Source organism: Ctenopharyngodon idella, chromosome 18, assembly GCF_019924925.1.
Source record: "Ctenopharyngodon idella isolate HZGC_01 chromosome 18, HZGC01, whole genome shotgun sequence".
In the NCBI taxonomy this organism is placed as follows: domain Eukaryota; kingdom Metazoa; phylum Chordata; class Actinopteri; order Cypriniformes; family Xenocyprididae; genus Ctenopharyngodon; species Ctenopharyngodon idella.
The window spans coordinates 17502247-17512613 of record NC_067237.1 but is presented as its reverse complement, the minus strand read 5'-3'; the positions used below and the strand labels follow the sequence as shown (position 1 = coordinate 17512613).

The window sequence follows — 10367 nt, the reverse complement described above, 5'->3', positions numbered from 1 at the left end:
CGTCTAACTCGATGAAATCAGGACATGCTACTAAGACAACGCTGGTTTGTTTGTCGGACAAAATGGCGGATCCGGCACTATGATTGATCAGATCGCCTGTCAATCAAACTCCTGGCGAAGAGTGAATTGAGCATGTTAAATTGGCAAAAGAAAAGAAGATTGGGAAAAGAAATCACTCTGATTGGCTGTTCAGCTTTGCAAACCAGCGCACGAGAAGAAAAATGAAAGTGACAAAGCAAGCAAACAACAAAGACATCTTCATCTTTTCAGAGCATTCCAATATGCAAATCTTTTCATAACGACATAGCCGTATGTAGCCTAATTAATATAATGAAGACAAACTGATCAGCATGATTCATATTCAAAATGGTAAGCAAGCGCTGCTTTGTTTACAGTTTGTATATCTACAGTCCTTTCGGTTTCCCTTTTTGAATGACGAAAATAGACTATTGATACCTGCTGATACAGAAAGATATTTAGCTATGTTAGTATGCTAGTTGACAGTCGCCTTTAGTCCACTTTTTTTGTTTGTTCAAGTGCAGCTTTTTTGCCGAGACGCAGCCGATGAGAGACGACAACACAGTTAGCTTTCATCGCCGCTAGTTCTTTGACATCGACTTGGTGTGTCCCAGGCTTAAGTCCAGCCGATTGAGCATGTTGAATCGACGTCAGGTTGTCGGGAAAATAGATATCTCTGATTGGCTGTTCAGATTTGTAAACCAGTACACAAGAAGGTTCATAATAGTGTACTGTTTGGACATTTTTAAGCCACAGAACAAACAAGAAAGGGTCAAGCTTAATATAGCATCTATTAAAAGTAAAATTTTAAATTAAAGATCATCCAGCTAACTTTGTAAATATAACGGAATAATATATTTAAAAAATGAATAAATATATAAATAAACAAAAAAAAAATCTGACCGTGGATAACAGGTTGTGCACCATTAACTAAACATTCATTTAAGTTGCTTTTTAAGTTTGAATTGCTGTAAATTTGATCAAATAAATTATTTAAATTAAATTTAATTAAAACATTTTAAAATGAAGTTTAATTTATGAATCACGAATGAATGAAAAATAAATTACAAAAAATTATTCACATAAAAATTTTAACTAAGATTACATACCATTATATGTTCAACCAACACAATTTGTTGAACCGCACTTAATCTCTTTTTCTGTCATTCCAATTCATATTCATCATCCTGTGGAGCATGGCCAATTCAATTCAAATTCATCTTATTTGTATATTTTGTTTGTATTCTAAGTGCTTACTGGTTCCCTCTCTACAGCTGACTGACCTCAGTGCCTGTTGACAATCATCCTCTGTGTCACACTTGAATAATTTCTCGTCTTCTGGGTGAGGCTGCACAAACACTGACTTGTCTTATGCTCTCATGCTGTCAGCGGGTGGTACACCACAAACTAATGTTTATTTAAAATGTCTCGCCATCGTATTACTCCAAGAGCTCTGAATGTTCTCTCACCATTGGGCTGATCCATCACTTTAAGAGGGGTTTAAACACTCAGTTTGTACATATTTACCCAGACGGCATCGACCCTGTATCCCACAGCGCAGCCAACAGATCCTTTGTGCATTTAAAATGTGTCAGAAGGTACATAATTAATGTTAATGTCTGATCGGAGGGCGAGTTTGTTAAATCCCTCACTTATTACGATTAACTGACACAAATGTATTGACATAAAATCAAATGCATTTCTGACATAAATTCCCATGTGTTCTCCGACCATCAGCTGTAAAACAGGATGGTTGATCTCTCCTCTAAATGATTAATTACTTTGAGCTTGAATGACTTGGACTATACATTATTCATCAGTATATAAATCAGTTGTTTTCAACACAATACAAAGGACTTTGCCAGGCCAGAAGTTAGAGGTGACACTGGGATGCATATTTGATCATGTGCTCCAGATTGCACAGAGATCCATCTGTTCAATGTACATGAGCTGATGCCATTGGCCGCATGTCCGAATGTTTAATATTCCCACACGATTCCAAAATGTTACTAGGCCTTTTGGAAATGAGCCCAGATGGAAAAGTCATATGGAGAATTGGTTCTGAAGATATAGGCTGTAATAAAATGACATTTAAAAGAGTCACATACATTAAGGACTGTGAACAAATATAGAAACTAGGTGCATTTTCTGAAGAAGATGTGAGGCGTGCTATTTTGTCTTAAATCAAATATAGTCTACCCTCATGTCTATGATATTCTGGGGCTGAGATATGCCTGGAATATGCCGTGTGCTGCTACACGGTTGCTAGGGTGTTCCTATGCAGTTGTTATGGTGTTAGTAAATGGCTGGAGTCAAATGAGCCAAGCCCTATGTCTCTCTAATACTCTGAGCCCAAGATATGATCTGCCTTATTCCTTTTTAAGGCAGATTTATGTGATTTATTGAGCTTGTTTTTCTGCAAACATTGTAAGTCTAATCAACCTCTCCTTTACAAGCCGCTAGGGGTGTAACGGTACATGTATTCATCCCTAACCATCACGGTACAGTCAGACGACAAATACAGTCAATCACAGGCGATCCACACTCCAATCCAGAAGGGGGCGCGTGCAGTAATGCAACGCTGTTTGCTAACCGGCACAACAGGAAAAAGTGCAGAAGAAGAACAGATGATCTATGCATAGATATGTTTACATGTAATCTCTCAACCAGTGTTTCAACTGCGGAAAGACATCAATAAAACAGCTTGAGAATAATATCTCACGTAGCATTACATTTACCTCAGGCAAGTCATTTAGTGTCCACAGCATCTAGAGGGGAGCATTTCTACCGAGCCCCGCACATGACATGCAAGAAAAAAAATTAAATCGTGCGCACGATTTACTAATTCGTTCCCTTGATTTACTAAATCATGCGCATGATTTATAAATCGAGGGAACGAAATAGTAAATCGTGCGCACGTTTTAGTAAATCGAGGGAACAAAATATAAATCGTGCGCACGTTTTAGTAAATCGAAGGAACGAATTAATAAATCGTGCGCACGATTTAGCCTACTATTTTTTTCCTGCATGTCATGTGCGGGGCTCCGTACATTTCACTAAATATATGCACTATTTTAGCTTAATTATTCATTATATTTACTTTACCTGTTAGTAATTTTTAAATATATGTTTAAATAAGTTGAAAACAAGTTAGGACAGTAACTGTGTAAATGATTATATTTCAAAAATGAATTGGAGTAGAAAAAAAATATAATAATAATAATTTTATAATTATTTGAATTAAATGATTTATAAGTTAATGGAAAACCTGCCTTGTTTTTTTGTTTTTTTATTTGAGTGTTGCTTATTATATCTAAAAATAAATAACAACTGAATTTAATAGTTTGGGCTCTGTCGTTAATTGTAACCTTTAATATTATATATTATAGTAATGTGCAAGAAAGGCTCCCAGTTTGTAGTTTACAGCAGCTGAGATAGATTTTTTTTATCCTTAAGAAAATATTAATTATATTTGAATTTATTTAAAGAGAGAGACAAACACAATTTGTTCAATAAACTACTGTTTAATAAAAAAAAGTGTTTATGTTTAGTTTTCTCCCCCCTGCTGTACCAAACCATGACCTCAATAGCATCATGTTTGTGTACTTTTACACCCCTACAAGCCGCACACTTTGACTTAACATTTACACTTAATTAGTAGTAAGTAAAGGTAATATGCAGAAATTTTGCCTGGAAGAAGGAAAAATATGTGAGATAATAGAGATGTCTAAACCACTTTTTAAAGGGACAGTTCACCCAAAAATGAAAATTCTGTCATCATTTACTCACCCTCATGTTATTTCCAAAAAAAATCTGACTTTCTTTCTTCTGTTTTTGTCCATAAAATGTGAGTCAAAATGATTCAAAATAACATTTGACCATATTGACTTTCAATTGTTCAGAAAAAAACAGAATAAAAAAATCTTCTTTTGTGTTCCACTAAGAAGAAAGTCATACAGGTTTGTAATAACATGAGGGTGAGTAAATAATGACACAATTTTCATTAATATGGCGCAATTTATCACTATTATTATCTGACATATTTCAAATTTCACTACTGGTATTAATTCAAAGAACAGTAGTGACAATCTTTATGTATAAAGTAAAGTACAGCAGAATGCTCTGCTTTGACTAATGTACAATGACAAGAGGAAATGTACAACAATAAATGTACAAGCACACATGCACAGCACCACTAACATCCAATCAATCCGTCTACCAAACCTCTTTTTTCCCCTTATGCTCTTCCTCTCCCCTCCTTCCCTCACAGCCCACCCTGCTCTGAGCCATAATGGTACATGCCATTAGTGAGCACATCTTGAGCAAGGAGGGGGTCTCTGCTTCGCCGAAGAGGCTACGTTAGAGCCACATAAACACATTCACAGATGTGTCTCCATGTGTTCTGACAGCCCGACTGAGCCAAGACCGGCCACGCTGAATGAAGACAGAGAAATCAGGGGGAGAGAGACGGAGAACAACCACCAAGCAAATTACCACACCATTACTGCGGGGTCTTGTCCACATCCCTCTCTCTCTCTCAGATTGTGGGCTTGAGTGAGAGCACGTCTGACAGGGAAGAGAGGAAAACGGGGGAGATCTACCGGCAGATTCGTCCCCAAGGCTCCTAATTACAGCCTGTGTTTCCACTTTGATCCAGAAGCCACATCGCAGACAAAGACAGGGATGCTCTGACCAAAAACAAAGAAGAGAAGAGGAGAAAAAGAAATCAAGAGAGACACACAAAGACGAAGAGTGAGAGATGGAGGGATTTTTTAATGAATGAAGCATGCAGCAGCATGTGGTGGAAATAGCAGCGTCTACGTAAGGTAAGACAAACCTTCTTTGTCTAAAGCACAAATACAAAGAGGCACAAATATTCTGCGGTGACGAGAAGCTGAGACTGCTGTTTCTCCCTCACGACTGAGAGATGGCTGCGTGGATGAGCCCTGGAGAATAAGCCATGCATATGCTAAGATATACACGGAGATGAGCTTGTGACAGAGACCTGAGGCAAGCCTGAAGAAGAGAATCACTCATAATCCGTACAGAGCTCAAAGAGCACTGTGGTGTCGGCTAGAAAGATTCAGTCACCAGCTGGGAACCTTGGGAAACAGTCGTGTTTATATATATTCGTGAGTCAATGCATGTATTCGTTCTGCTTCTGTTGGATCTCTTGACAGTAATGCAGCATAGACTTAAAATGTAGTAATTTTAACATATTTTGAAACTCACCACCATATTTAGTCTACAGTTCATTTTATATTCGGTTGCATTTAGATAAAACAAGTGGCAGTTTAATATGCATTTCATATCTGCACTGCAATGATAACCGCACATGTATCATAACAAAAGAAGTGTCAACACTAATTCCAGTTCAGAGCTAAGGCTACGCAGCACTGCTAGTCTTAATCTACACCTGGGTATTAGTGTTCAGTCATTAACAGCTTAGTTTAGGGCCCCTCCCCCCACCTGACCCAGTGTCAAAACAACCCCGCATGCTGAAAAAACAACCGCGGCCGGTGCTTAGCAAAAGTGTGATGCTAATTAGACTATGAAAGCTTTCAAAAAAAAAATCTCTGGTGCCATCAACGCTCTCTTTTATTGTGTTTTACCCAACTCTGCCAGCTGCTGAAGCAATAACAACCATAGCTAAATATGTAAATCATTACATAAGAGCAGGAGCGGTGCTGCTCCAGGGCAGCACCATGAAACCATTAGTAGAGATGTGTTGTGATGTTATCGGAAAGTACATCTCTATGAGGCTGTGTCTGGGATGGAGTCAAGGAACTGGCATTTGAACACATAGGGCAAGTTTAGCTTAAATGAGCCTGCTGTGACTTCTGAGAGGCAAACAATTAAAGGATTAGTTCACTTCAGAATTAAAATGTCCTGATAATTTACTCACCCCCATGTCATCCAAGATGTTTATGTCTTTCTTTCTTCAGTCGAAAAGAAATTATGGTTTTTGAGGAAAACATTCCAGGATTTTTCTCCATACAGTGGACTTCAGTGGCTACCAACAGGTTGAAGGTCTAAATTGTAGTTTTAGTGCAGCTTCAAAGAGCTCTACACGATCCCAGACGAGGAATAAGTGTCTTGTCTAGTGAAACAATCAGACATTTTCTAAAAAAAAATAAAATTTATTTACTTTTTCACCACAAATGCTCATCTTGCACTGCTCTGCGATTCGCCACGCATTACGCAATCATGTTGGAAAGGTCACACGTGAGGCGGAAGTATCGTGGTAGGGTGAAAAACTCCATCTTATTTTCTCCTCCAACTTCAAAATCGTCCGACATCGTTGTTTTGTCTTTGCATGTTTGCTTGTAAACACTTGCTCGGTACTTCTGCCTACGTCACACATGACCTTTCCAACATGATTACGTAATGCGCATTGCAGCGCTAGTGCAAGACAAGCATTTGTGGTTAAAAAGTATATAAATTTTTCTTTTTTTTTTTTAGAAAATGACCGACTGTTTCACTAGATAAGACCCTTATTCCTTGTCTGGGATCGTGTAGAGCCCTTCAAAGCTGCATTTAAACTTGGACATTCAAACTGTTAGTAGCCACTGAAGTCCACTATATGGGGAAAATTCTTGGAATGTTTTCCTCAAAAACCTTAATTTCTTTTTGACTGAAGAAAGAAAGACATCAACATCTCGGATGACACGGGGGTAAATTTTAATTCTGAAGTGAACTTATCCTTTAACAACTGTGAGATGAGAACAAACAAGGGAAATGCGTCAAAATTAATCTTATTTGTCACATACCTTGGTTATCTCAAACTAAAATAAAGAACTACAAACTTAGAAGGTAATGATGTCCTGTCCTTTATTGTTATGAACATCACAGTCAACATGAAAAGGCATTCGCAACTCATTTCACTTCCCTAATATGATGTATTCCCTAGTGAAACAGGATTTTCAATGGGAGAAACAGGGCAGAACTTGATTTTATTGAATTGGGAATTGATTGGATCGTAAAAATCAGTCGTCACACCTGATTGGAAAGACCAGTGATTTGCAGTGATTGTTGTTTTTATCCTTCTGTTTCATCATATTATATCCACAGTCTCTATTACATTAATGCTAACCAGAATTAAATAACTATTGCCATTATTTCACGAGACTAATTTACCAACAACAGTAGCTTAAAACAGTACCTATGCAATATATAATATAAGCAAAGTGAAAACAGATAATGAATTAATGATATTAAATATTGTATTAAATTTTCCCCCGGTCTCACAGACAATGCATGTTTGAGCTCTTTTAACCGAAAGCAAATTGCACTGATATTATCTTAAAATATGTCAGTGCCATTGTTTTGTCTCAAGATGCACACCAGTAATGTTTTTTCTAAGGCATGTTTATAAAAGCTACTTAAGTGTCCTAATTGAACTAAGCCCTAATCCTGGCTTAATCTAAGCCCTGTCTGTGAAACCAGGCCTATATATAATACGCTATGGTACCTGGTGAACTTCTCTCTCATGAGAGCTCTCAACCCACTCAAACATTTTTAGCCTGCGCTCTGATTTGTGGTGTCAGCACATAGCACTGATGGCTTTATTTCACCTTCGACAATACTAAAGACTCACAAACAGAATATTCATACTATATATTCAGCACAGTAAGCTATAAAAGCCCTGAATGACCTGCCATAACTCCTGTGATCATGAAGCGCTCGAGAGGACCGAGGGGACAGAAGCAAAGAACACAAGCCAACAATATCATTCGACTCCTCAGATAAATCAGTGCGGTTGCAGGGAATTCTAGATTAAGCAGATTTCAAAAATATTCTGAAGTCCTGTGGGTAAAATTTACAGCGTTTCGGCTGAAAACAGTTCTGACGTTGGCATTTGAAAGCACACTATCCACGGCCGCTTGCTGCAGGCACTCTTGCCCTCCCTCACACACACACACACACACTCGTGCACACACTCATACAACTTCACACACTAAGCCTCTCTCGCTAACATGTGAACAATTTGTTCACGTAGCAGACAAGCACTCTGATTCAACCTGCAATGTTATGTCCCATTTCGCTTTCTTTCAGAGGAGAATCCACACTGTTTTCACACAGGCTAGGTTAGTTTGTTAGGGGAGCCTAAGCTCTTGAAAGACTGTAAAGCGATTCACAACACCATCTGAATCTCCATGCCATGAATATTAACCAGCACAATTGTTCCCTGAGTGACTCTACCATGGCTGCATTATTCATTCATCGACGGCGCTGCTACAGAGAGTTACACACCGCTATGGCCAGTTCAGCTCGCGGTGCCCGGAGTGGAGCGCTAACACCCATAGCTCTTTCTCAATGGACGGCTAATGAACAGCTGAGAAACAGAATAAGAAAAGAGGAAGAGAGGAAAAGGCAGGAAAACAGATTGCCAGGCCTCAGGCTGGGCTGTTATTCTGCCTTCTTGAATTCGGCACCGCGGGGCTTTGAGCTTGTGTTTGGCTGCCATCTCTGGCCCACTTTAGTTGTGCAGTCGTAGACACACACACAAACACACTCCCATTACAGAACCATAACACCCCCAGGGACAGCAGCTGTTACCCCCGGAAGAGCTCGGCTCATAGTGGCAGAAGGGCTAAGAAGCTAAAGTGAGGATGCCAGGCCATATTTCCTCAGCGGGGTCTCACGTGGCCACCCACCCTCCACGTGCCAAACAACTTCATTCATTCATACCTTATGTGGCTCAACTTTTCTTAATGATGTCTGGCAGCTGTACAAAAACAGCACAATCCTATTATGCCGAGTCCTGATATGCTTGTGAGGAGAAGGTACACTTCACTGACCGCCATCATAAGATGACTGACATGCATTCTCGACTCCTTTCTGAAGCACATGGGTGGCAGAGGTCCAGGACCACACTGTTCCCACACGCTTCACATGTGTTTGACAAAAGCAAATGGGCTATTCAGTTTTGGAGGCAAGAGACATAACAAAAGCAACATGTATTTTATTTTAATAGTCTACCATTGCTTGTGTTGAAGCGATCACTGACCCAAAAAATGAGCATTCTGACATCATTTACTCTCCTTCATACCATTCCAAACCTTCCCTTTAAGGCAAGTAATTTTTAGTCATGCAAGTACAGCTCCTATATCTTTGAATGGGGATACATCAAATTCTCCAAATTTGTTCACCAAGCTTATGATTAAATTTCATATTTGAAATCACCAATGAACTCTGACACCAACTGTCTCATAAATGTTGCTCAAATAGTGTTAAAAAAGCTTATCTGCCAATGTGTGTATGCAGCCCAAAGCGCGCATCTCAGAACACTGACTATTGCAACCAGATCTTTTAAAGGTAGCTGCACTGACATGATGACTTTATCAGTCAGTAATTGGCTCTTTTATTTAGAAGGCTGGATTTATTCCATATTGCGTGTTGCGCTTTCTCCCATTCATAAGCAATATGAGTGCACCGTCTTTGTATATCTTTGATACAGCCCAACTGACTTTCATTATATGGACAAAAAGCACCGAGACATTTTTCAAAATATCTTTTGTGCTCTGCAGAAAAAAAGATAGCCATAGAGATTTAGAAAACTAAATGTAATTTCTTTTCCAATTTGAGTATTTCCACTTAAATGCAAAGTTTTATTTATTTATGTATTTTTTGCTAATTCTGCAGTCAGCGCAGCTCCAGCTGGAAAACATTTCACCAAACTATGCTTACCAAGAAAAGGCAAAATTAGGGGCTGTTAGTGTTTACATGACTCCATTTTCAACTAAAACAGAAAACTTTTTATGCGTTTTGGCTGTTCATTTACAAAACAAAGACATTTTGGGGGCCTGAAAACATACATTTTTTTAAAACAGGATTTAAAGTGCAAGTTTTTGAAAATGATACTGTTATTGTCTAAAAAACATGAATTTGTTAAAACGGTGACGTCGTGCACATGCGTATTATGTGTTCAGTCTATAGGCGCATAGTGTTTCTTTACAAAGTGACATCGCCAACTACTGGCCTGGCAGCAGAATACAGTGTTTTTTATTGTTTTCGCGGATCCGTGTGAACTGGGATCGTTTTGACAACGTTGCTGTCTGTACGCGAAAAACACAAAGGAAAAACTTTTCAGTTTTTAGTATATCGTTTTCGTGTAAACATGCCCTTATGCTGCGTTCAAGACAAGGTTGGATGTGGGAATATCCCAAATTAAATATCCCACTTCAGACCTCAGTGAGTTCCAGGCAATCAGACGTCACATTGTCCACATGATGTTGCCACGACACAATGAGAGCATTTTGTGTTTTTGTGTCAATTATGGCAAAACAACATAAAATCTCTTTAAAAACAGCTGACGAAAAGCAAAAACAAAGGTATTATTACATAAA

General features: G+C 38.7%; 1 protein-coding gene across 4 annotated transcripts in view; it reads left to right on the top strand.

Annotated features, from left to right (window-relative positions):
* Positions 1–4323: 4323 nt before the first annotated feature.
* b3gat1a (beta-1,3-glucuronyltransferase 1 (glucuronosyltransferase P) a) overlaps positions 4324–10367 on the top strand; it is an 84052-nt gene continuing 78008 nt past the window's right edge. For 2 of the 4 annotated variants that reach the window (XM_051869938.1, XM_051869936.1), the window contains exon 1: positions 4324–4844. The gene's annotated coding sequence lies outside the window, so the exon portion shown is untranslated. Of the gene's footprint in view, positions 4845–4934; positions 5151–10367 lie in introns of those variants that run through there. The other 2 variants (XM_051869941.1, XM_051869937.1) reach the window with 2 other exon arrangements.